Genomic DNA, 27,552 nt, shown 5'->3' on the forward strand with positions numbered 1-27,552 from the left:
CAAAGTCAGCAGCTAAAGGAACAGCTGAGATGCAGCGGGGCCTGTAGCTGAAGAGACGTAAGGCTCTGAATGACAGGTTCTTTCCTGACCCTCCTGCTGCTGTCTGTGCACAGAGCACAAGGGCAGCGCCAGCACCTGCTCCGGCTGCCTCTGCACCCGAGGAAGAGGCTGAAGAGGAGGAAGGTGCCAATGAACCTGCCCCTGCTGTCAGCCCACGACCTGAGCAGCCAGCATCAGTAAGTGCCTGTTTGGGTTAGCAGTGTCTTTGGTGACATTCTGTCCCTCATGTAAAAGCAGGGTTTGGGTTCGGGGCCTTGAGCTGGAGAAGTGGGCTGCAAAAGCTGAGAGGTGAAGAGCCCTGGATGTGGCCAGCAGCATCTTCCTCAGGGCTTGCATTTGAAATGAAATCAGAGGGGCATCTCTGCCAGGCACATTTGTGACCCAAATTAATTTCTTGTCCCAGAGCTCCAGCTCCTCTGTCGTGGCACCTGCACAAGCTGCAGCTGAAGAAGCCTCCAGCGCCCAAGCTGGAAACTCAAGCAGGAGCAGCTCGTGCACCTGGAGCACGACTAGTTCCTCTGGCAGCATGGAGCTGCTGGGAGAGAGGACAGAGGACAAGTGCCTGGACATGCTGAGTACGTCCTTTGTGACCCTTGTGTGCCGCAGCAGTGCCTGGTGTGTGTGTGCGTGTGTCAGCAAGAGCTGTCCCAGCTCCTGTTCCTCCTCAGCTGAGTGCCAGCTCCTGAGGCTTCCCCACAGGAGCTGTTGCTGTGCTCTCAGGTGGGGAGGGATCGCTGGGCTGCTGCTCCTGCCTCGGAGGGCAGCTGGGCCTGGTTTGGCCTTGCCTGAGCTTCCCTCTAGGCAAAAGGCAGAGCAGAGATTGTTTCTGGCTGAGCAGGAGGCTGTGACCGAGCAAATGAGGAGGCCTCCAGGAGCTCCTGTGGGGCCCAGCTCCTGTGGGGCACGGCCAAGGTCATCTTCAGAGCTCAGCCTGTCCTAAAAGCTGAGGGACCTCATTCCTAAGGCCCATCACAGTAGGGTAGAACACCAGCTGCTGCTCTTGAGTGGCAGAAGGGCCTTGTTTAGGCAAAGTCCTGCTTCAAGATGGAGTTCTTAGCTTTGCTGTAGGCACTTTGCAATATTCTTCCTGTTCTGGAAAGGGCAGCTGTTGATAAAAATGGATTCCAGAACCCAAGATGCCTTGCATGTTTGCAAGGATTAAATCTTTTGTTGAATGTCCCAGAGTGTTCATTGCCCAAACAGAGAGGTTGTGTTTGTCCTGCTGTCCTTAATGTCTGTAGGCAACAATCACTTCTCTTGCTTACACTTTTCTGATCCCTGTCTCCTCTGACTGTTTCTTGATGTGCTTAGATTTTAGTTTAGACTCCTAGTTTTGGACAGGCCATCTGTGCTGCAGGGCTGCTTGTCCTGCTGCTGTTGTTTTTTAGGTGGTGGCGGTGTGGTGGTGTTGTTGTTTCCTGAGGGAGTGAGTTGAAAGGGCGCAGTGTCCCAGAGAGTGGGGCTGCCTTTCTGATCTGCTGCAGGGTGGGATCTCTTTTGAAGGGAGCATCTTTCCTTGGGATTTTTACAGAGATGCTGGTGAGCGAGGGAGATCCTGAGGCTAAATACACAGAACTGGAAACAATTGGCAGAGGGTGAGTGCAGCCACAGTTCTTTCCATTTACTCTTTGTCCCTGGACTTTTTTCCTCTTGTACTGTGGATTCCTGCACTTGCAGGGACTAAAGGACTTCTTCTTTCTCTGCGGCCGTTTTGTTTCTAGGGGTTTTGGCACGGTGTGCATGGCACTGGAGACTGCCACAGGAGAAGAGGTAAGCGTCAAGCAGCGCCACAGCTTCTGCAGAACTGTTTTAGGACAGCATTTGATCTGTCGTGTCTGGAAGAGTTTGCTTTGTTGCTGTGAAAGGGAGAATGCCAGTGGAATGATCAAGCCCCCTAGAGGTTGTCCAGCAGTTTTGCTCCATGTTTTCTGGCAGAAATTGACTTTCTGCTTGCAAGAGGTGTGTGAATGAAAATGGGGATGATCAAGTAAAGCCATGGGGGAAGTCTGTGGGAACGGTGAGTGTTGTTAGAGCTTTGAGGTGGACAGCATAGACCATGTTTCTGCCAGGTTTCCAAGGCAAGGGCTATCTGGCTCTTTGTCCTGGGAGGGGCCCAAGCAAGCGGTCTGATGTCCAGCCACAAGGCAGCTTGGCCCAGCCCAGCTCTGTCACCCCATCATCACTGTCTCCGTGTTCCCCTGGTGGTTCTGTGCCACCAACTTTGGTTCATGTTTTCCATGTTGTTTTAGGTGGCCATAAAGAAAATTAGTCTCCTGGAAGAGAGCAACAGCGAGGTGTGCCTGAATGAAATCCAGATCATGCGTGGCAATAAGAATGCCAATCTTGTGACCTTTGTAGACAGGTGAGTGGTTCTGCTGTTCTGCCATGAAAGGTCATTCACATCCTGCAAGCCAGAAGTTCAGCCACTCCTTTGGTGGCTGGCAGAGGATGGAGCTGTTAATTCCTGCTTCTGGGCTGATCTACAGCGTCCTGGGAGGAGATTGCATTGGGGCTGCGTTCATTTTTGCTGGCATACCTAGTTGGAAGTGTGCTTTCAAAGACCAGCCTTGGCCCTGTCTCACTGAGCCAACAGCCTCAAAGTTCCTGTCCTCTCTCCACATGGTTTCATTTGTTTTGGCAATTGATTTTTTCCCACGGGACTCCAGTGCTGACAAAGTGCTGTAGATTGTATTTCCCTTGGCCTGTTGCATTGGTGTGGATACCAAGCAGCCTTTAGACTGCATAGAGTTCAAGCCCTGTAGAGCATTGTGAATGACTATTCCTCCTGTCTTCCTCTGAGAGAGACACAGGAGCAAGAATCCATCAGGTCATGTAAGTGCACACCTTCATCTCCAGGCTGTTGTTTCCTCCTTTCAGCTACCTGGTGGATGAGGAACTCTGGCTGGTGATGGAATACATGGACGGAGGTTCTTTACACGATGTCATTAGGGAGACTCATATGGCAGAAGGAGAGATAGCAGCTGTCTCTCGGGAGGTAAGGGATGGCGCTTGTTTCTTCCCATGGCTTGGTCGGGACGGCCCTTCCAAATGGGTGATAAGGAGAGGAGAGATTTCCCCTTCCAAGCTTCTTTCTGCATTTCTCTTACGCCTGGCAGTAGCAAGAGCAGATGAAGTGCCTGCCAATGTGCCTGCCCTTCTTCTAGTGTGTTTGTGTTTGCCTCTCTAAAGCTTTGCCTGGAGCCTGTGAGTGCTGCATTCCTTCCCCACAAGAGAAAAGTGGCTGGTGGCACCATGTTGAGCAAGTGGCAAAGACAAAGAGATCCTCACAGGACTCTCACAGAGCTCAGCCTCAAAGGAGAGCTTTGAACCCCAAGTGGTGTTTGTAAAAGCAGACACTGTTGTCTGGCTGCAGAGAGTACAGGCACTGCAGCTGCGCACCTTGAGTCTGTGTTTGCAGGGCACTGGCCAGAGCAACAATTGCCCTTTCCCTTTCAAAAGCAAACAGCCACGCCCTTAGAAAAGCTCTGCTGTCCTCGTGTTGGAGCAGCCAGCTCTGCTGCCTTTGCCAGCAGCCTGGCCTGCCGTGGCTCACCAACCCCCAGGAAGTCAGTCTTGCAGGTGTGCCACTGCCCTGCTTGTGGGACGCAATCCACTCAGGCTCGTGTTTCTTTTTCCTCTCTCAGTGCCTGCAAGGCCTGGATTTCCTTCACTCCAAGCAAGTGATCCACCGAGACATAAAAGCCACAACATTCTCCTGGGCTTGGACGGCTCTGTCAAGTTGGGTGGGTGTTGCTGGCCAGGCTCAGCCGTGGCGGGCTGCGGTGTGGGGCTGCCTTTGGGTGCTGCCGCTTCCCTGGTGCCTGTGGCAGTGCAGGCTGCCCTGCTGCGAGCGCAGAGCACAGCCACAAGGTGCAGGGAGCTGTAGCTGGGCAGAAGGGGTCAGGAGTGTCTTTGGCTTGTGTGTGTCCCTTCCCCAGCAAGGCAGCAGCAGTCTAATAGCTTCAGGGGACTAAAAGCCACTGCCTGAAGTCGGGGGCTTTTGCAGAGTGGCCAATTGCGTATTTCCTCAGCTGCAGGCTCGAGGAATAGCAGCATGCCCCTGGTACAGCTGGATTCCACACTGCCTTCTTAGACATTGATTCAGTGGGGAATTCTTTTCTTTGCTTTCCTTTTTCACGCTGGCTTGATGTGAGTGTTTTTTCTCCTCAGCTGATTTTGGCCTTGCTGCTCAGCTCACCGCTGAGCAGAGCAAACGGAGATCAGCTGTTGGGACTACTCACTGGATGGCGCCAGAAATTTTCACAAGGAAGCCCTACGGCCCCAAAGTGGACATCTGGTCCTTTGGCATTGTGGGGATCGAGATGGTGGAAGGAGCACCTCCTTACCTGATGAACACCTCCCGCACGGTACGCTGCAACTACCCTCAGATGCTCCTGTCACTCTGACTAAATCTACTCCCATTCTGCTGCCTGGGAAGCTTGCTAACACCTGGCAATGATAGGTGCCAGGCTGCATAGTCTCTTATGCTTCTTGCCCAGATTATCCCCTTGGCATTTCATCATGAATAGCACAAGAAAATCACTATGCCTTTTCCTTGGTGGAAGCTTTGCCTAAGAGAGCAGTGAGCAGCTTTACCTAAAGGAGCAGTGAGCTGCATTTTATGGGAGGAATCCTTGGAAATAGTACAGTTAGATTAAAGTCTGTCTTCCACCTCGCCTGTAGAGCTGGTGTCAGTGCTGAGAGAGGCAAAGTGTGCTGCTGCTGATGGAGTTGCTCCTAATTCCATCAGCCAATGAAATCAGGGGTCAAGGCAAGAGCCTTTGCATGTTGGACTGGCTACGGCTGCGCCTGGCTTTGGGTTCTTTTAGTAGGGGTAGGAAAGGTATCTCCCTCCCTCTGGCAGGGAGTAAAGAGCCACTGGGGAGTGGAGCTTGTCCAGTGGGGTCTGTGTGAGCAGTTTGGCGTGTGAAGGAGACAGGTGGAGCGTGGCATTTCCTTCTTCTCCAGGTTCAGCAGCTGATAAGCACCAGGGGCACCCCGAAGCTGCAGAAGCCCAGGCAACAGTCGGCTTGGCTGCGAGACTTTCTGTGCTGCTGCCTGGAGACGTGCGGCTTTCGGGGGTCACTTGCAGCTGTCCCCCGTCTCTCCCCGGCCCCCCGGGGCCCCTCCGGCTAGCTGTCCCCTCAGGGAACCGGGGTTTGCCGCGGTCCCGCTGCACTGAGCTCACCAGACAGCGGCTGGGTTTGCACGGTCCGAGCGGCTGCGGCACCTCGGTCGCCGCAAGGAGTCGAGATAAAGAGACGAAGAGAGGTCAGTTGTATGCAGTCCAGAAAGATTGTATTGCCTGAACAGTTGCAGGGACAAAAGACCCTGGGCTACTGCCCAGATACAGTTTTATACAGCAAAATTAAGAGATAAGGTCTAAACAATAAAGACAGTGTTCAGCATGGGCTCATCAGAACCACCCCAGGGGTCAGGTCCAATGGGAACTGCTCAGGGGTGGGGAGAAGGGGGCTTACAGAAAGGTGCTGAAGCGAAACTTTCCCGAAACAATGGGGCATACCTAAATGTATCTTTTCCTCAGCTTCCAATTCCCAAGGCCTTTCTAAATCCCTTCCTCCACGATACCACGCTAGCGTGATAGCAACATCTCCCTCTTTTTTACTTAATAAGATGAACGGTGCCTTGGGAGAAGGTAAAACTGCGGCTTTTAAACTGCGGTGTCTTTCTGCTTGTCGCCTTCCCACCAATCGCTCTCCGTGACGGCAGCAGCGATGAAAACAGGTGCGGAAGCCTTAGGCTTCGAGGTGATGACCTTGGAGATTATTTGCTTAAGAATCCCAAATGCTAACAAAACTAAAAACAGTGCAGCTAGAAAGTAAAAGATGTCTTTTAAAAGAGACACTGCCCACCCAGAAAGGTCCCAGTCTTTGAACAGATTTTTAAACCAATCCTCATTTTCTTGCTTCACACTCCCAATGAGGCTTCTCATTTCCTGAATGGACGAGTGGACACTCTGGCCTTTAGATGACAGATCAAAACAACACAGCCCATCAAACTCTTTACATCCATGACCATGTGCCAACAGCAGGAAATCAATAGCTGCCCGATTTTGGAGGGTAGCCTTTCTGGTTATTTCCTCGTCTTCTAGGAGGTCACTCAGGGCTGTTGATGTTAAATTTGCCTGCTTCGTCACCCAGCATTCCAGATTGCCTAATTCACTCAATGCTTTTGCTGCCGCAACCCATGGTAAAAACACAGAGACAGCAACTCTTTTGGATTTTGCCCAATGGTAAATTTCTGCATCACAATGTTCATCAAATTGACTTGCACTTCGCTTAGCAATTTTTGTCTCACCTTTTGCTCGCCCGATTGGAATTTGGGTCATATTGGGGGAAGCAAGGGTCAGATGCCCGAAAGTGCATGGACCTCCGATAAGACGAGAGGGGATTCCTGGGTATGCTCTGTCCCCACAGATAAGAAACATTCCCTTGTCCAGCTTGCGGGGACGGAAATCAGTGGTGGATGCAGATTTCAGCTTATAGACAGCTGTGCACTATTGACCCGCCCTGAATTCCACCTTGTACTGTTTGACTTGCTCATATAATTTTACTTCTTTGGTTGGGGAAAAATCAAATTGAATGCAATATTCAGCTTTTGCAGAGCCCAGGAGTTCTAATTCCTGGGGCTCTCCCTCAGCAGAGGGCAAGTCTAGGATCCACTTTTGCTACAAAATGAGGGGGTTTTGCACTGGTATTTTCCCTACTCCAGGTATTTTATTTTCGTTCACCTGCTTTTGCAAGCGGACCAGACTGATTGGAAATTCATCCCCCTTACTTGGAACCCCTACTAAACATGTGGACATTGGATTTTCTGCTGAGGCAGTAGACAAACACATGTGATCTTGTTTCAAGGCTTGGGCAAGTGTGACCCACACATTTTTCTTGGGCTGTGGAACAATCCACGCGTCCACCGTGCACAGGTAGATGGCCATTGTCTGGAACCAAACGATGAGCAGGAATGTGGAAATTGACATTCTGCTAGTCTGAAAGAAAGATAAAATCATATAACAAGGTAAACTAACTCTGAAAAAGGTACAATTTGCTCTGCCAGTATAAAGGAAAAAGATTCTCCCTGCTCCCACTTTCCCCCTTTGCGAAGGAGGAGGCCCTGCAGACCCCGGAGTCCTCGGGGTTGCTGCTGCTGAAGCAACCACCCTTTCCCGCGGACTTATCACTGAGTCCTCTGTCATTAGTGTAGCTTTTCTCGTGCACTCCTCAATGAGCTGATCGAGTGTGGGTGGAGGCGATGCTGGAAGGGCCAGGATGACTCGCTGACAGGCTTCATTTGCATTTGTGGTGACAATTTCTAGTGTGAGCTGATCTTGGAGCTCTGGATTCTGCACCCTTTTCTCGACTGAAGCTCTCACTCGATCCACAAAATCCATGAATGGCTCTGCAACAGACTGCTTCAAATCGATATAAGAAATGACAGGTTCTTTAGAAGGCATGTTAAAAAATGCACGTTCTGCCGCATCCCTGGACAGGTCTAACACTGGTCTGGGAATGCCTGCTGCTTGCTTCTCAGCTTGGCTCCAATCACCCTCACCCACTAGATGTTCTAAGGTGATTTCCTCATCCTCTATATCTGTGGAATGGGTTGAACTCTGCAAAATTTCTGGAAGGAGGTCTCCTGCAAGCCTTTTCCAAGTTCTTTCCCACAATCTAAATTCAGATTGAGGGAGCAAACAGCTGAAAAGACGTTTCAAATCAGCAGGGACAAAAGTTTTGGAACTTAGAGTAGCTTTTAAAATGCTCTTAAAAAATTCACTCCTTTCTCCAAATTCACGTTTTGTTTTGCAGAGTTCCCTGATACTGTCGTATGAAAGGGGTTCCCATCTGGGATTTTGTCCTCTCGCATTATAAACAACTGGGGCCATGAACGGAGGATCGGTGCCTGTGACCAGTTTCTGTTTCCCGGAGCCGACAGTCCCGGAGCTGGCAGCCTCGGCTCTGCCGTTGCCGAGGGAACCAGGAGCGAGAGGGGGGGCGGCTTGTGTGGGAGTGGCCGCAGCTGGAGGGACCGTGTGGAGCAGGGCAGAGGCGGGGGTAGGGGGTGGTGACGGAGTTGCGAGGGGAGGAGCTGAGGGCTGGACCGTGGGCTGAATCGCCGCAAGGGAGGAGGGATTGGGATTGGGGATGGGCAAAGGGAGGGACACGAGGGCTGGGGGTGTGTTCTGGGATGGCACGGGGAGCAAGGAATTCTGGGAAGGAGAAGGGAATGTCCCGATGCCGCCTCCATCTTGTGGTGGCTGCACGAGGGGGTTGGGGGGTGCAAAGCAAGGATTTTGAGCTGCGGGAGCGGAATCAGGAGATGGAGAAGGGTCAGGAACTGAATCTACATCTGCGCGGTTAGTTTTTTCAAAGCCGGGGACGCGGGGGGTTGCAGGGGACGCGATGTGACCCTTTTCTCTTCCCCGGGCGTCCCGAGTGTCTGCACTCTCTTTCACAAAGTCATAAACGAACAAAAAGAATCTCATAAAACCTTCTTTCACTGAGGGATCTCCTGCCTTTGTCCTTTCACTCAACACTGCACCCACACGCTTCCAAAACCGTCTTTCATTCACATCTTGCTCTGTTACCTCCGAAAAACTTACAGATACCCATTTAACAAACTCTTTCACCAGACTCTCAGGAAGTTTTGCACCTGCTCTCTGCAGGGGTTCTTGAACTTGTTTATAAATCTCTTTCTGCTGTGTAGTCAGCGTAACACCCATCGCTGGCTGCACAGCAAAGTCTCACCCAGCTGCTACAGTAAAAACCCCAAAGTTCTAAAGACCCGGCGGAGCTCCCGACACGCCTGCGCGCTGACGTGTCCCCCCTTGGGCACACGGGAGCCTGACTCCAGTCTCCTGGCTGGACCCTTCCCGCCAGTACCGAGACTTACCCACCGCCGTTCTTCAGAAAACACACTGCAGCAACGGTTCCCGACTCCGCAAACAGTCTTCCGGGTGTTAGGAAGGTCCCGTCCGCATCCACGGACACAGCGCCGGACAGAAATCGGCGCCTCTGTCCCCGCGGCGGCAGTCCTGCCGGGCTTGTGTGGAAGGGCGAGTGCCCCACCACCAGCGCGGTCCGAGAGCTTCTCCCCGCGGAGCTGACAGCCTGCGTGGCGGTTTTTTCGCACCGCTCGCCGCTCTGTCGCTCGCGGCGACACCGATCGCAGTGTCCGGAAAAGCTCCCAACCGGTGCACTGCCCGCGGCGGCCGTGGCGTGTTCGCTCAGACCGGTGCAATGCCCCACGGTGGTGCGCCACTTGCGGCTTTCGGGGGTCACTTGCAGCTGTCCCCCGTCTCTCCCCGGCCCCCCGGGGCCCCTCCGGCTAGCTGTCCCCTCAGGGAACCGGGGTTTGCCGCGGTCCCGCTGCACTGGGCTCACCAGACAGCGGCTGGGTTTGCACGGTCCGAGCGGCTGCGGCACCTCGGTCGCCGCAAGGAGTCGAGATAAAGAGACGAAGAGAGGTCAGTTGTATGCAGTCCAGAAAGATTGTATTGCCTGAACAGTTGCAGGGACAAAAGACCCTGGGCTACTGCCCAGATACAGTTTTATACAGCAAAATTAAGAGATAAGGTCTAAACAATAAAGACAGTGTTCAGCATGGGCTCATCAGAACCACCCCAGGGGTCAGGTCCAATGGGAACTGCTCAGGGGTGGGGAGAAGGGGGCTTACAGAAAGGTGCTGAAGCGAAACTTTCCCGAAACAATGGGGCATACCTAAATGTATCTTTTCCTCAGCTTCCAATTCCCAAGGCCTTTCTAAATCCCTTCCTCCACGATACCACGCTAGCGTGATAGCAACAGAGACGGACGAGGACAGGCGCTGGTCTGCCCAGGAACTTCTGCAGGTAAAAGGCAAAGCGGCTGCCGGGTGCGCCGGCCGCCCGCTGCCAGGGGCTCCTCGTCTGCTCAAGTCCAAGGCGGCAGATGGGCCCTGCTCCTGAGAATCTCCAGTCTGGGGGCTTTTCAAAGGAAAACAGAGGAGAATCCTGGCCTGGAATGGGTTGGAAGGAGCCTTTCCAGGTCACCTAGACCAAATCTCATTCAGCTGAAGCCATCTGGGTTAATGGATTTGAATGGATTTGTGGGATTGGGAGCCATGTTTGGCTCATGTAGCATGGTCCTGGATGTGGAGACCAAGGTGCACAGAATGCTCTCCTTTGTGTATCTTTCTGCTTGCCAGAGAAAGCCAGTTTCAGCCTGTGAGGTCAGTAGAAATTAATGTCTTCTTTTTCTCTTTGGGCAGCATCCTTTTGTAACCTCAGCCAAGCCGACCTCCAGCCTGACGCCTCTGATCATGGCAACGCAGCAGTTTATGGCCGACAGGAGATACTAGCCCTGCAAGAGGCCATTGGTGTTTTTTGTAGTTTCTAGTGTCTGGTTTATAGCTCCTAGTTCGTAGTTTCTTTAGACTGGTAGTCAAAATAAATAAGGCAATACATGTTATAAAAAGAAGAGCCTAAAAGTTATGCTAACGTGGTTATAGAATTATCCTCTGTTAGAATGTTGTTATTACTGTTAATCACTTCCCTGCATTCATTCCTTGTTAGAAATCCTTCTCTGTTAGATTCTGTTTCACTGTGCTGCCGGCTGCTGCTTCCTAGAAAATGGCATCTGGGCCTGTCAGGGGGAGTTGACATCAGAGACAGTATGCAAATACAGGAACTCTTCAGAAACTATGCTAGAATCACCTAGAACTATGAGCCTTCACAAAATTATACACCAGGACACTTGCAGAAGAGTGAGCATCTAACCCTAGTACCTAGAGAGATGCTTTTAATCTGTCACTCTAACCACTAGACACCTCAAACAGTATGAGGACCCTAGACCATAGCACAGACCGTGAGAAGAAGGGGAAGAATCCTGCCGCTCCTGTGAGGATGGATTCCCCAGCTCTGCCTGCAGCTGAAGCGGACAAAGCTGAATTACTCCTCCTCAGCGTCCCTCCAGGAAGCAGCAGCTGGCATGTGCACAGCCTGTCAGGCTCCCACCTGAGCTGATCTCACTAAATAAAGGCATTTTAAAGGAGAATCATCTCCTGCCCATTTATTACAATATGTAAGACCTTCACTGTGTTGGAAGCTTCCCATTGTTCTCACCCTCTGAATAAGCTCTAAATTTGCTTCTGAATGGACAGGTGTTTCTTAAATGTAGGAAGAGCCATAGTAGGGGTTTGTGGCATGGATTGTAAGCGGGCAAAGGACTTCTACCTTTGGTGCCTCCAGGCCACAACCTCTTGTGGAGAGACAGGCTGGCAGCAGTGACTAGAGGACCAGAGTAGAGCAAAATGGAGCAGAGCAGTGGTTTCAGTGCTGGGCATGCTGCTGTGGCTGTGGTTGTGTTGCAGCTCTTGGGAAAGGTTGGGAGTGTCTGTGCTGCTGTGGGCAGAGGGGGAGGGAGCCGGGCTTCTCCACAGGCTCATGCGCAGGTGTGACTCCACTTCTGGGAAGGCTTGCATGGTCCCTCAAGCCTTCCTCTGACCTTGAGCGAAGTCTTGGTAGGCTCTTGCTCCAAGAGTCCCTCTCAGAGCTGGGGCAAAGGCTCCAGGCCAACCCTCTTGCAAGGCAGATGCCAACCCCTGCAGCCACTGTACTCCAAAGGAGCTTGGTGCCAGCCCCTGGTGCTTCTCTAGGGGAACTGAGCACCCTCCCCACGGCACACTGCCTGCATGGCACTGGGCTGGGAACCACTTACCCAGGTGTGGGCAATCCCTCCTACCTAGGGTGAGGAACAGCCCTGTGACGTCCACTCTTTTCACAGGCTGGAGCTCAGAGATCTAATGCAGCTCCTCATTGACTCTGGAGGCAGGCGGTCTGAGCACCATTGGTTCCAGCATGGTGTCCACAGCCCTCAGGGTCTGCAAGGACAATAGAGAGTGACAGCAGTGATTTTGCTGTTCCTCCTCACCCTGGAAGACTCAGCTGAACTCTCAGGGATAAGACAGGATGTACATCCTGCCCAGGAGAGAGACATGGGCAGAGAGTTTGCTGACTACATATAAATAGAAAAATATCAATTTCAGTTAAAAAATTTAATTTATTGCAGATTGCTATAACTGTACGGCCTATGTCTAAGCATGCAAATATCAGTATATCTATCTAAATAGCCATATACCTCTAACTGTGTAAGTACAACAACATAATACATCTATAAGTGTAACTATACAGAGAGGGATCCCAGGTCTATTTTCACAGGCTTTCCCTTGGTAGCTTCCTCTTATGCAGAGCAGCCTTTCTGGAAAGGTACAGCAGATGGACATCTAGGAAGCAAAGGGAACACTGAGTCAACACTGGAACTAGTTTGTCTCCCCTGGCAGCACATCTAGCAATTCTACTTTTACCAGAGACTATAAAACATGGTCCAAAAGGCAGGTTATCCCTTGGAAATTTGAAGCCTGCTGTTTAAAGAATAGGAATGCTTCCAAGTTTTCAAAACTTTAAGGTTTTGAAGTATCCTGAAAAAAGCTGCAACACTAGCACTGTAAAAGGCACCCACAAGAACTTTGAACAGAGACATTCACATTTCATGAAAAGAACTCCAGCTTGTTTATTCTCTGTACTGAAAAGAGACCTCACTCCTCACTTAAATGGTAGAAACTGATGGGCATTGTGAGATGAGTTATTAACTAACATTGTTACCTGGGACAGAGAAACTACCCTGTGAAGTGAGTAACCGCTTCTTCGACTCTTCCGTCAGCTCTTGGATGAACTACTCTCATCTCCCCTTTCTGTAGAAGTCAGACTCAGAGTAGCTGTCTCAGTCATCTCCAAAAACATGTAGACTCTCTTCTTACCAGGGTCCTTTTGTTTAAGGGAACTGTTCCTACATCTCATGCTTTGTCAAGTGAAGCTCTCTCTTCCACCACAATGTTCACAGGCTCACTTCCTGAAGACACACACTGACCCAAAATATTCTTCTTGAATGAATAAAAGTAAAAAGAAAAAAGAAGCAAACCCAATGATCACTTGCTATTTTCTTGTAATCATTTTTGGGACACAGTAATAACTGTTCTTCCCCACCCTGGAAGGACATGTAACACAAGATTAACACTGTTAACATGGTTAACATGGCCAGCCTTTTAAATTCAGACATTTGACAAATGGAAACTCAAACTCTTACAAAATACCTATTAATCAAAATACAGAATCAAAAAAAAACCCAGAATACAGCAAGTAAGAATACATGTCCTCGCAGTCTGAGCTTTGCCCTTGCTTGTGACACTAGCTGTAAGAAACAAGGAGAAACCCAGAGGGAGAAATCAAGGTGCCTTCCTAGTTACCACTAGACTTACATGTATGTTATTACTGAGAGATCTTGCTCAAACCACTGCACAGGTCTGTGTGGTGCAAAACTACATTCATAAGCCATAAATTTCTGGCTGTGAATCTCACCCACCTTGTACAATTACTAGGTCTAATTACAAATTAATAATTTAATAATTATTAAATGATAACATGTGGCTTGCTTTTTGGAGCTCTTCTCTCTCGCTCCATATGTATTTTGTAGGCAACCATTTACTGCACGGGTATGTTTGCATTATTATGTGGCAAAAGTTTATAGGATTAAAAAAACTTTATAAAGCTAGACAACCTAGTTAGGTTTCTGTTCCACTAAGCAAGTAAAGGCCTGAAGTTAAGTACCTGGAATTTATCTTTAGATAGAAAGATATTCTCATTATCACTTGTTAAAGAATGTAAGTCTCTTCTGCAAATGGCTAGCCATCAGTATCTTGAAGATGAATGATTGTTTAGAGCCTGAAAGATTTCCTTCTATTAAGGAAGAGAAGGCTTTTGAAAACTGGTACGTGTGAATGTACAGAAGACAAAAGGGCATCACACTGAGTAAAAGGAAATGGATAGTTCCAAAAGATCATACTCCGCACCTTTAGTCTGCTCTTACTCAAATATTTCAAGGACAGTGCCTGTGTATATTAATAGAAATAGGCATTTTTTGATGGAGCCGTATAAAAATATGCAAAAAGGCTGCGTCAATACAGGAGCTAAACAGCCAGAGAAGTCAGGAAAGAGCCAAGAGTTAAAGAAAGGACATTTTTAATCAAAATAATGAAGCTGTCAAACCAAAGGCCAAGTAGTCCCTGAACTACTCTTCAACACAGAACAAGCTGCAAATCTTTAACCACTTCACATCCAGGATCAACAATAACCTTCTCATCATACACACAACTTATGAGGACTCAAAACCAAGACACCTTGACACGCTTAATCCCTCTATTCCTAAGGATGAAATCTGGGCTGTAATTGCCAAAGCCTTCAACAATGGAAAATATGCACTTCTCGAAACGCTGCTGAAAAGCTGTCAAAACTGGTAAAGTTCGAAGTGCAGGCAAGGTAATTCACTTAGTGGACACTGAGCAGGAAGTCCTGCCACCTCTGTGTGTGCTGGCACAAGGACATGCTCCTCTCTACCCAGCACTGAACAGAACAGCCTTGTCCAGGCTGGAGCTTTGTAAGGGATACACTAGAATATACATCTTTCTGAAAGACAGCCAAGAGGAAGATGACTAATCATTGCAACACAGACAGCACACTAGTGGAAAGTTTGCACCAGCTGAGGATTTCCCATGTAGAAACTTAATTGAAAGCATCAGGATACTGAGAGGACAAAATAAAAAAAAGAGTAGCTTCAACACATACACGAACATGGCATTTCAAGTGCCTACATAATAGGCAGGTCTCATGCAGCAGCAAGAGATGCAGCCAACCTTTTTCTTTTCCTTTGTGTTCAAAGCAAAAGGAGAGAGTGCATTTGGTGCTCTAATAGAATGACCTCTCGCATGTCCCTCTCTGCACATGAGACTTACAGTTTTCTATACAAGAAGGACCAGAGGTTGAGCAAAGGACAGTCACAACTTGTCAGGTGCCATAAAATATGGACATGCTTTGTACCAACCAAATGTTTAAAAATTGTATTTTCCATAGAAGACATAAAATTAGTAACTCCATCTAACCATTTCCCTGGGTTTTCAACAAAAATGTTTGCCTTCTGTGGGAATTCTCAAAATACGCCTTATGATTAAAAACATAACCTAAAAAGTTTCCACTTCATCTACGTGCATGAATCTACAGTGTGCATTTTTCCTTTGAAAATGAGCACCTGAATCTGGCCAACCCAAGCAATGGTCTCATGCTCCAGAATGAGGGATAGTTTAGATTCACTTCTCTTTTTAAAATTTTGCTTTTAATAAACAAGCACTTAACTAAAGATGCTTTTACCTCTCAGGCATATGACGGCACTGAAAAGCTCTCAGTGCACACCCCAGCATCGCCATTGAATAGAGTCGCCTCCAAAGAGGCAGCCAGTTCAGGGTGGGACAAAGGAACAACCTCCTTGTGAAACACTAATTTTGAAGAATGAAGAATCTTAGGAAAGTTAAGATAATAGTTAAATTAGATGTTGCTGAGTTAGTGGAAGTAGATAAATAGACTTTGTTCATAGTTAACAGTAGCCAGATCCATTAACTCATTGCTTGTCAACTTTATGTTTGGGTAGCTGTGCTTATCATGAGAAACAGAATGTGATAAACAGATTTCAGGGACACACAAACAGATGCAGACTTCCCATACTCTAGGAATCCATTAAACACAAGAAAACCAAGGGTTCATTTGTCATATATGCATGGGAAGGGTAGAAAGGTCAGAACAAGGAAGACTTATTTTACTTCTTCTTTTGGAGACCCCTCCCCAGAATGGACCCCTGACTCATTTCAGGGAACAAAACTACGCATGCTTAATAGCCTTTTTGCCAGTTAGCATACGAAGCGGAGCAGAGGAAGTGACAGGAATATGAATATGCATTCATATTTTGTGTATTCAAGACTTCTGTAAATAAAAAGGCTTTGTAATACCTGTGATTTTTGCAGTGCGCATTAGGGAATTATCCCACATACTGCCCAGCCATTCTAATAAACATACACTTTTTAGCTTTAAACTGTTAGAGAGTTTTTGTCCGTCTCAGTCGGATATCGATATTAGATCAATATTCATATTTTAGTAAATCACTCAAGGGCCTGAAACCTCGAGGTCAGCCGGGGCGGGGCTGATGGCAGTGGGGGAAGCTCCTCCATCGTGCACAGTCGGTGACAGTGGCGACACACGAGGGGGAGCGCCAAGCCCCAGCGGCCGTGGCGCGAGAGCCGCGCCGGCCCCACCCCTCTGTCCCTCAGACAGGTGGGGTGACCCTACAATGAACCTCTGGGATGTCGATGAGCTCACCAGCCATGGAAAATTTAGAACTGAACCATTCAGGCTGCAAGTCACCTCACAAGATCTCCCCTTCAGCCTCCTGCTCAAAGTGTGGCCGTTCATTGGGTCAGACCAGGCTGTCTGGCCCTTTACCAGTTAAAGGATGCAATACCTCTTTGGACTCTCACTCCACCATGTTGTAATAAGCTTTTCCTTATTTCCAGCCCAAGCCTCTGTAGCTTCAGCTGATGCCACCTTCTCTTTTCTCCTGAGAGACACGTCTGTGAAGAGCATGGCCTCAGCCCATGATCCCATCCCATAGCCTCAAGGTGCTTTCAGAAACCTTACAGCCACCTCTGCTCCAGAGTGAACCAGTCCTGGATCCATGGCCTCACCTATCAGAGGCAATGCCTCAGCCTCACTCTTATGGAGGCCTTCCCTGAATTTTGCCAATTTGCATCTTGACTTGTGGATCAGGACCTGGATGCAGGATCCATTTGTGGTGTGACATGTGCAGCAGAAGTGATAATCCCTTTTGTCCTTGCTGAATGCGATAGGATTCCTCTTAGCTCATTCTCCCCCCAGTTCTGCTACCTGTGGATGCAGCCCTGCTGTTGTACATAATGACAGCCTCCTTCTTCTCCTCCTCCTCTTCCCTAGTTTACCATCATCTGCCAGTGTCACGGTGGTTCTTCTTTGCTTTGCCCATTGCTCACAAGTTAAACAGGAAACATCCCAGGTTAGACCCCTGCTGGATCGCACTCGTTGCTAGATATTTCCTTCATTGTTTTGCTGTCAGGAATCATTCTTGGTGTATGCATTTCTGCAGCACCTGGGAAAGCAATACCTTTCCTCACCCTGCAGGAAACTTTAAATAATTGGATTTGCACTTATAACAAGGTTTTTGGTTTACAGTTGGATTTGATCTTAAGGGTATTTTCCAATGCAAATAATTCAATACTGCCATATCCTGGAGTGAGGAATATCAAGGGATTCATTCAGGGTGATGAGCAGCTCTTGCCTTTGTGCCATGCTATAAAGTATGCCTGCACAAGCCCTTGTCTGTCTACTGAATACAATCACAGTTCTACACATTGTTTTAGCATGTGTTTGACATGCCAAACATGTCAAATGTGAACATTCAATGTGAACATTTGAATGCTCACTCCATTACCTTTTCTGTAGTAGGCTGCAGCTTGGTAGCTCTCTTTGTATCTAAGTGTCCTAGCAGATGGGCATTGGATTTAACTGTCCTTCTTGTGTTTGTACCATGATAAATACCCACACCTGGCAACACTGAGTTGGTATCTGTTGTTTATATTCACATGTAAGAAAAAGGGCACGCTGAGAGAGCTTGTGTTAATGTGATATTGCATGTGACACAGAAAATTAAGAGTCATTTACTAATTAACAAAAAGCAAATAAATATTTCAATAGGCATGCCTAGAATAGCCCTGGAAAAGACACAAGACATATTAAATTTGAATTTTTTATTCTTTAATACTCTGTACCACTTGTATATGTAAGAGAGAAGGATACTACCAGCAAGTAAAACTGGCAAAAGAGAAAAATGTTCCTTTTTAACTTCTTATTTACAGATGAACAAGTTGTAATCAGTTTTCTCAGGGAACATTCTACTGACATTCTACAGAGCATGATGTTGGATTACAGTTTTCTTCTAGTGAATAAGGAAAGCTAATCTAGCAATGCTAGACAGATCTGTGTCAGATTCTTTTTTATGGCTTACAGGTATTTCTCCCCAATATTTTGTGACTTTCTTTTCCTTCTTTACACTACTAAATAAATAACAAAATGTGGTTTAAATTTGATCTTCCAGCAATTTCTAACAAAATACGGATATATACCCTGAGGATATGAAAGCCTGGAGGATAAATTATGTATTTCCTGCTAGTCTGGTAGGGCAAGTGGTGAGTAGTATCTCAATCTACTTGTGTTAACCACTTCCAACATGTTGATTGCCAACAGCAGCAAGTCCTATTGTGTGGAGAAACAGATACTACAAGGCTCAAAGCCAAACTGCTGATACCTCGTTAGCATGACCAGTGACTCTGCCTTATTTTATCAGAGACTCTGATTGTTTACACTCATCAAAGGTCAGATGAAGAATTTTTATACTTCTGTTTTGGTTATTGCAATTCAAAAGACCATGAAAGTGGCAAGATCTCTAAGGAAGTTCTGCCTTCACAGAATCATTTGCAGTTATTTTCAGCTTAGACAATATTCCAGTGCACATGGGGTTGCATGCACAAAACTCCAAGGAAAAAAATCCCTCTTACTTACTTGAAACAAGGAATTTTTTTTTCCCATTGTCTTACATTCCTACAGAGCCATGAAATGCAAGGACTTTTGAACCCATTTTGAGCCTAATAATTCATTTTATACACCGAACTTCTTAAATCATTGCTTCAATACACATCTGTCACATGCTATTGACTTTGCTGCTACCATTGCTGTTCTTTCAAGTGATGAATCTTGTTCCACAAGGCTGGCAAGATGAAAATCCATTTCAGAGTCTCCAACAGGGAGTCAATTTATCATTACTTCAGTAAGCACTCTTTGCTGCATAGCGCATTAATTCTCTCTCCTGGTCCTCCTTATCAAAGGTGTGGGGGCTTTCCTGAAATATGGTTTATTTGATTAAATACTGCTAATTTTCCTTCATGATGAAGGGCAACTGAGATGGTATTGTCCAATTTTTATGCTATTTCCTTTTAGGTCTAGCCATTGTATCCTGTAAATTACATATACAACTAACATATGTATTTATTTTCTTTACATTTCTAATGGCCAAGCATCCTAGGGTTAATATAAAATTGTATTAAATTTGTATGTTACATAAAGGCAGCTTTTTATGTCTGTCAATTCATCTGTCCAGATATCTAGCTACCTACCTACCCACCTACTCAACTACCCAACTCTCTCTAAAGTTTGAGAATAGCTTTTGTAGTAATCATCTCCCTTTACACTAATTCTCAGATTTTCAGCATCCCAAGCATGCATTTACTGAAAAACACCAGTTGAGCTCTAATTTATACTGTCCACCTGGTCCAGTTGAATTGTGAGCTTAAAAAAAAAAAAAATTGCAGCCTAGAAAGGGAGAACATTGAAGCAGAGCAAAAGACTTCTTTTGTTGTTGGGTTTCTTTTATCAGAAAAGGTAGATTTTGTATTTTTTCTTGTTGTTCTAATTCTCTGCTTCCAGTGAAAGTGGAGAACAAAGGAAGTGGAAGAGATATACCCAAAGACCCATCCTTCTAATGTGGAAATGAGTTTAGAATGGTTTGGCAAAGACCTCTGTGAATGGAGCCAGGTTGTGGATCTGACTCTCCAGTTGAATATCTATTCTTTCAGGTCATTATTTTTTGGAGTTTGCCTTTCTCTGCACATCGTGCTCCACGATCAGCCAAGAGCCCCCAGGACTCCAGGGCCATTTCCACAGTACCTCCTCATACAGGAAATCCTGCTGCAGCTGTGGTGATTGAAAAGCTTTTGAACAAACACTGGGATGTGCTACCAGAGGTATCAGAAGTGAAAGACTGACCAGGCATTCTCACATGAGAAGAGGAAAACTCTTAGTGCCTAGCACAATTTCTGCCTAAGACATTAATGCAAAATGTACAGTTTGATGATATGCAGTCAGAGGACTGGTACAGCCTGAAGGTACAACCAGTTAGAGTTCATTCAATCAGTGGGAGGGAAAAGACCTATGCATTAATGTAGAATGTGCTATAATCTGCATTAACGTAGATGCACTCTGATCTATGTTAGTGTAGACCACTATAAAAAGAGGGCAGGAGGAAAAGGAAATGTGCATCAAACTGGGGAGTGGAAGAGGAGGTAGTACCAGAAGCACTCTTCCTAAGGATGTTAATTATACATTTTGCAGATATGTTTCAAAAAACTAAACAAGAAAACCAAAACCAACCAATCAACCAAGAAAACCCCAAAACCCAGCAAAAAATAGAAGTGTTGTTCTTTAAAACTTTGTAAACTGTTTTTGGACACATTAAGTTTGTATTTTGGGTGATCAGTTTGTTGGAGAGCAGAAAGAAGTTAATACAGACAGTTGAAGGAGGAAGGAGAAGTAATAACATTTAGCTCATTGCCTTTTTGTTTATCATATTCATACAGTGTCTAGGACAGCTCATTCTGACCAGAGAAAAGGTTGGCTGATGGAGCACAGTGGGGAAGTTGCAGATTTGCCACTTCCTCGCAGCAAGCAGCAAGCTCAGTGACTGAACAGGCAGTTGCTGTCCTGCTGCATGTTCCTGTGCTGGCTCCCAGACCTAGTGTGTGCTGTATACCTCACAAACGTCTCATGAGATGCCTTCTGAGAATGACTCAGCCCACAAGAACCTGGGTGGCAAAAAAATTCTCTCAGGAGGACGAAGGGGCCAACCAGCAGACACTCATCCAGGTGAAGTGGTAGTGGTCTTCTGTGATGGAGTGAACACACTCATGGATAAGGGAAAAGCTACAGATCTGGGGCAATATTCCCCACAACATCCTTTGCTCTAAATGGGAGAGAAGTGGGTTTGATGGAACTATTCAATGGAAGTGGAATTGGTTGGACTGGCATATCTAGATGGTAGTAGTCAATGGCTTAGTGTCCCTATGGGCCTCAGAGAAAAGTGGTGTTTCTTGGGGGCCCATACTGGAACAAGTGCCATCTTTGCCAAGGACATAAGACAGAGGGATCTAGTGCACCCTCAGCAAAATTGGGGGTGACACCATGTTGCAGAATTTCTGAGAGAGAGAGGGCATGATTTATGTCTGGAATGAGATTTGAGCTACTCCAGCCTAGGCCTCAGATATGGGCCTTGTGAGAACTTGAAAGCGTATAACGCAGTAAGAAAAAGAGCTTGTGGCACAGTTAGAAATTATATTAAGGTGTGGATGTGACGCACACCTTTCTGGGTGTGAATTAGTATAGGTTTATAGTGTGGAGTTTAGTCCACCTTAAGACAAAGACAAACAATGTTAGCTTGCCAATAAGAGTGCCTTTGTAAACCGTAAACTATATTGAAGTGTATATAAACTGCCATCTTCTAACTAATAAACGGAGAACGTTTGATTGACCACATTGGCCTGATCTGTGTTTGTCCTGTCCAGTTTTCTAGTCTTACAAGGTCCCTGGCTTTGACACCATGCTGAGCAGGAGGCATATATGAGGAGTGTAATGCCATCAAGAGGGACCTGGACAAGCTCAACAAGCTGGCCCACAGGAACCTCAACAGCTTCAACAAAGCTGGGGTTACAGCTCAGAAAGCCAACTGTGTCCTGAGCTGCATCACCAGCAACGTGGGCAGCAGGTGTGTCTTCACTCTGCTCTGTGAGACACCACCCGGAACATTACATCCAGCTCTGTGTCCTCCCAGCATAGGAAGGACACGGACCTATTAGAGTAAGTGCCGAGGAGGCCACCAAGATGATCAGATGGATGGAATGCCTATGCTATGAGGGACAGGCAAGAGAACTGGGCTTGTTCAGTTTGGAGAAGATAAGGCTCTGGGAGACCTTACAGCCCTTTCCGGTACCTAAAGGGGCTACAAGAGGGCTGGACAGGGACACTACAAAGATCTATAGTGATAGAAGGGGAAATGGCTTCAAACTGAGAGAAGACAGGGTTAGATTAGATGTTAGGAAGAAATTCTTGATTGTGAGGGTGCTGAAGCACTTGCATAGCCTGCCTAAAGAAGCTGCATCTGTCCCTTCCCTAGGAGTGTTCAAGGCCAGGTTGGACAGTGCTTGGACAACCTTGGACAAGGTGGCCCTGTCCACGGCACAGGGGTTGCAACTAGCTGGTCTTTAGTATCCCTGAAATCCCAAAGCATTCTATGATTCTGGGATTTCGGGTAAACCAAGTAGCTTTCCTCATATTGGTGACTCATGCTGTTTACTGCATGTTTCAACCTCCAGGCCAGCAATTCTTCAAAAAACATAAAAACTACATTTCTCTTTCAAAATCTCAAAAGATATTATAAAGCTCCATGCTTTCAATTTTTTTTTTTTTTTTTTTACTAGAATAATAAACCATTAATGTTGTGCATAACAAGATAATAACTTACACAGTCACCTGTTGTGGAGTACCAGGCATAAGAATGTTTTATCTCGTTCTGACTGTTGTAACAAAAAAGCTGTGACTGGAAGAGAGGGTGTTGTGGAGATGGGAAAGCACTGAGCTGAGCCAACATCTCTTTCTGTTTTGAGACTTGTGCTTAGTGCTGCTCTGTGAACTCCCACTCCAGACTCCCTTCCTGGAAAGCACCGAAGGGCTGACTGCACAAGCCTGAAACAGTGGCAAAATCTGTTCTACATAAGAGGTGTGCACCAGGAAAAGTTTAAAAGGAAGTGGATCAGTTCCCCTCTCTCTCTCTGTCTCTTGCACTCCCTCTGTTCACCCCATTTCCAAGTAACAGTTCGCTGACACTATATATATATATATATATATATATATATATATATTTTTTTTTTTTTCATGGAAAGTTCCAGAAGCCCTCTGGCCAATCGCCAGCTGTTGATATGCATGGCCACTTCCAATCAGTTCCAGAGTCCTTTACTCTTTGGATAATCTCACCATAAATTGTCTGGGTGTCATCCATTGTGGCTTCTCTTCTCCTGAGGTGTAGGATATGGGAAGGGAAGATATGAGCTTGAGATGCTGTGGGAGGAAAACACTGTAAAAGAAACTACACCCCCTTTTCTGTGCATCAAATTGCTCTTCAGTCGCCTGTTCTAGAAAGTTCATTGGTCTATGCTTGTTCATTGGCCCCTGTAAGTTGTTATCCACCCCCTGTCCCTCCATTTGTTGTTTCCTGATCATCCCATCCTTGCTCCTCCCCTTGTCCCTTCCCTGGCTGGTTCCTCTCTACAGTTACCACTCCTACCCTGTCCTAGTTGTATACCCTAGACCGTCCCTCACTCAGGGTTTTTTTGCTGCCTATGAGCCCTTCAGCCTCTTCTCCTGCCCCTCAATAAACAGAGTCGGAATTTCAAACAGCAAGCTTCTCTCGTCTCACTGGTTGGCCTTCATTACTACATCTGCACCTCGAGCATCTGGTGATTCGCAGGAGATAGCCCCACTGACCAAAGAGATGGCTCTTGGGAAGGCGGCCCTCCAGGTAACATCTGCCTGAGAGGCTGCACTGAGGCTTACTGTTGATTGTTGATTGTCTGATGTGTGACCACTTTACTGCCCATCCCCTCCAGGACAAGCTCCCACAACTCCCCCTTTCTGGTTTTATTTCAAATGAAAGGTAAAACAATCATAGTATAAATAATAACCTTGTCTTAACTAAAAATAACACAATATTTTATAGACTTTAACTAAACTTGAGAATTAAGATAAACCAGTGAGTTCATACTGCAGAGAATAACTAAAAAAGAATTAAATACAGTTTTCATTTCCCCTCACTTCTAAGGGCCCAAGTACCGGGCAGCTCTCCGCCACTTCATTCCCCCTCACTTACCCATAAATCAAAAGAGAAGAGAAAATCAGAAGGACTGGCTATGGTACCTTCCCCTGATGCCCTTCCCTAAACACAAAAGCCAAAAGAAAAGGCTTTAGGGGGGACCAGCCTGTGAGGACCTTATGGTGTGGCCGGGCACGGGTCTCCTGTGGGGCACCAGAGTCGCTCCTCCGGCTGTCCGGAGGGTGCCGACTCTCCTTCCTAAATAATTAAAAGAACTGGGGTGACTGGCTTCTGAGGGTCGCCTGTATCGGGAATCTCTGAAACATGAATTACAACAAAAATCGGGGACTGCTAATACAACAGGAAAGCAGGAGCAGGGTTGAGGGCTGTCACAAAGTGGGTTAAGGTAGAATCTGGGGATGCATGGCCAGTGCCATCCTGGCATGGGCACGGAAAAGGAGGGCAGATGGCAGATGGCTGGTGGCTGGCCTGTGCTCTTGAGCAGGTTCCATCTCCAGTCCTGTCTTTCTCAGGGAGAGTGGGTTCAGGGAAGTGGGTGAATGAATACGAAAACTGGGAAAGGAAGTCTGTTAAAAATTGTGCAACTAAAATTTAAATTTAAATGATTGTCAAATTTTCTGTCAATTACCACCAAATATTGCAACATAAATTATTTTCAATAATCACTATATGATCACTGTATATATATATATATATATATATATATATATATATATGTGTGTGTGTGTGTGTGTATTATATATATATATTATATATTAATAATGTATCAAACGTACATTGAAAAAAAAATTGAGTTCATGGAAAAGGTTAAAGTCTATGGGACATGATAAGCGAAAGGTTAAAGTCTAGGGGACATCCTTCCAGGGCATAGCCCCAAGAAGTCCCCCAGCAGGCCCACAGGCCTCCACAGTGGCTCACGCAGATCCAAACTGCACAAGTCTTCACTCCCACAAGTTGGCATTAGTTCCCGTGGCAGAACTTGCCTTCCCACTGGACACTCACTGCTCCTGCTGGAGCAGGTATTTGTTTCCAGGGATTATCTGCAGCTTCTCTTTTCCCAGGTGCTGCTGGACTTCACCAACTCTGCAACCACTGCTGTGCACATGATGGTCTGAGGGAGGATCAGAAATCTGAGTCATGGACTGGCTGGCATTTCCGAATGAGCATAAGGCCTGGGCATCTTCCAGCCAGGCCATGCTGCCCTCCCTGCTCCTTTCCTCATACAGCTGCTACCCAGCTGGCTGCTTCTGGAGACCCACAAGGACTTTCACAGCATGGTCCCCCGCCCCCCCGCCTTTCCCCTCACCAGGCGAGCCGTCCCTGCCCCTCCCCGCGGCTTTCCCGTTGCAGCCCCCGGGGTTTCCCTGCCCCTGTCCCCTGCCTCCCGTCCCGTTGGCCGCGGCTCAGCTTCCCCCCCGCCCCCGGCATGGGCTATACCTGAGCCCCGCTCGGTACCCCGGGGTCTCGGGACACGCTCCCACAGTGAACACGTGTTTGCACCCAAGCCCCGTGTCGCCATTTCGTCTGTTCCCGCGCGAACTGAGCCTCGCAGAGCCGAGGGGAAAGCGGCCGCCGCCTCTCCCTCCCTCCTCTCACGGCAACAGTCCTGACTTTCAGTCGGACACACAGAGGGAATTTTCATCAGGACACTATGCAGCCTGGAAGGAAGCTTCTGAGCTTTCGAAGGCTTGTGGTTGCTCTGTTTCCCTGAGCCTGCCTTCCTAAGGTGTGCCCACCGGCTGAGCTCTTTGCTCTCTGCCTCATGGTCTCCTCCCTTTTAGGTGGGACTTGCCCATTTTGCTGCACTGATTTCCTCCCCACAGCAGCTTCTATGTTGCCCCGCACTGGGATTTGATTTCCTTGTCCTTCTTTCTGTGCGTCCATTAGAGTCAGATCTCTGTGACTCTCTGATGTGTGCCCAAGGAAGTTGCCAGAAGTGAGTCACAGACCCCAAAGGCTTCTTGGAGGTGCTGGGATTGTGCAGCAGCAGTGTGCTGTGTGTGCAGCAGGTTGGTTACTTGGTTTTTCTCCCCACCTAGGTGTTATTCTTCCTTCAGCAAGCCCTACAATATGCTGGTTGATGTTAGCCGTGCAGTAAATGGGCAGGAATGACAGGCATTCCAGTTTAGGGAACTCTCCAGGATATTAGCAAAATAAGCAAAGCACAATTTCATCCAGAGGATTTAAAAGCAAATTTAAAATTGGCTTTAGTCAGAAGCACTGCTGGCCAAAAGGGCCCGCTGCCTTTGGTTTCCTCACATCCTGGTTCTCTCTCAGTGTTCAGCTTGGCGTACAGGGTGTATGGGCTTGGTGCCCGTTTTGTGTTACTCTTGCTTCCTTTGAGCTGTGGCTTATGGACTGCAAGGGGCTTTTGTGCTGCTTTGGGGCAGAGGAGATCTTTCCAGGCTTTTCTTTTCTGTCAGCTGCAGAGAAGGTTTGTTTGCTATGCATGAATCCACAGAGCAACCCGGAACGGCTGCTATTGTGATGTCAGCAGAGGGCTGCCAGGTAACAGCGCTGTCAGCAGGAGGTTCTCCTGGTGCCTGCAAGGCCTCAGCGTCCAGAGCAGCTCTTGGCGCGCTCATTGCAGGAGGATCACCTCAGCTGTGCTGTTCTCAGATTACAGCAGGTGTCCTTTTGTGTCTGTAGTTTCTTGCACAGTTTGTGGAGTTGTGCAAGTGTCCTGTTTCTCCCCTTTTTTTCCTTGCACAGTCTGGGGACTTGTGCAAGAGGGGGTTTGTTTCCGTTTTTTGTTCCCCTGGCCTACGGACTTGAGCAGCACTGCTCAAACCATGGAGCGAGTCCGTAGAGCAGTCAGCAGCGCCTTTTCATTGGTGGCTCCTCGGAAAGCTTTTCGTCGTTTGACTGGTAAATCCAAGTTTTTCCTTGGGGCAGCACATTGAAACAAAAATGGCATAAAGATGCCATCTGTTTGGTGAAGCTCCTGTCAACAGCTTCACCTAAAAAGGGGCTGTCTCTGGCCTAGCAGGGTGTGGAACTTCCAAATGCAGACTGGGCAAGATTTGCAGGCGTCCTTCTAAAAACGGTTTGGTTCTCTCCAGAACTGAGGAAAAGCAGCATTTTTTCTGCATTCCATCCTTTAAGGATGTGCCTGTCTAAGTGCAACTCCAGTGTGTGCTACAAGAGGGATTGGCTTTGCGCTGAAGGGAAAAGTGCCGAGCAGCTGGTGCGTGCTCCTGAAGCCCGGAGCTGGGCCTGTGCTGTGTCCCAACAGAACTGCAAGCGCTAAGAGGGGTTTGGTGGGAGCTTTGGTGGGGAATTGTTTACAGCAACCGCGTGGGACATGCTGCGTGCAATTTACAAAAAGAAAAAGCAAGTCCAGGAAAGAGAGGAGAAAACAGCTGCTTTAGCTGCAGGCTGGACAACAGGCTCGAATGCAGGCAGGGACTGCTAAGGAAGAATTTGCAACTTCTCGGCAAAGTTTCTGGTTCCTTAGTGGCAAAGCTGAGCAAAAGGTAGACACAGCCTAGGGTAGTGGCCTGCAGTCTCGCTGGCTGTGCTAAAGAAGTGTTGCTCCCAGAGGGATGTTGTGAAAGGAAAACGCTCTCCGCTTGGCTGGACTTGCTCTGTGGGACTCCTCAGCACAGAGAGATTTCTAACAGCCCCTGGTTCATTTTCCCTTCTTCCCGGCAGGTCGACTCCGAGGAGGAAGGAGTCAAGTGCGCGCTTCGGTGAGTGGGACGGGCACCCTTGGCATTCCTGGTGTCTGAGGATTGCGGAGAAAGCTGTGGCCTTGGCCTGTTGCAGTAGAGCAGCAGCCTGGCAGGCCGAAAGAAAGTCCCCAAAGTCAATGTGTGCA

The 27,552-nt window shown here is 47.6% G+C and overlaps 2 long non-coding RNA genes and 1 pseudogene across 2 annotated transcripts; 2 read left to right on the top strand and 1 right to left on the bottom strand.

Annotated features, from left to right (window-relative positions):
* The first annotated feature begins 1,593 nt into the window (after positions 1–1,593).
* LOC140681836 (serine/threonine-protein kinase PAK 3-like) lies at positions 1,594–4,466 on the top strand (annotated as a pseudogene).
* Positions 4,467–5,336: 870 nt separating this feature from the next.
* Positions 5,337–9,798, bottom strand: LOC140681879 (uncharacterized). Its single transcript, XR_012053090.1, has 2 exons — positions 8,968–9,798; positions 5,337–7,486 (listed from the first exon to the last, which is right to left on the bottom strand). It is a non-coding gene; the product is annotated as an uncharacterized lncRNA (long non-coding RNA).
* On the top strand, positions 8,298–11,108 carry LOC140681880 (uncharacterized). Its single transcript, XR_012053091.1, has 3 exons — positions 8,298–8,431; positions 9,816–9,925; positions 10,324–11,108. It is a non-coding gene; the product is annotated as an uncharacterized lncRNA (long non-coding RNA).
* Positions 11,109–27,552: the final 16,444 nt, after the last annotated feature.

This window comes from Taeniopygia guttata, chromosome Z (genome assembly GCF_048771995.1).
Source record: "Taeniopygia guttata chromosome Z, bTaeGut7.mat, whole genome shotgun sequence".
Taxonomy (NCBI): Eukaryota; Metazoa; Chordata; class Aves; order Passeriformes; family Estrildidae; genus Taeniopygia; species Taeniopygia guttata.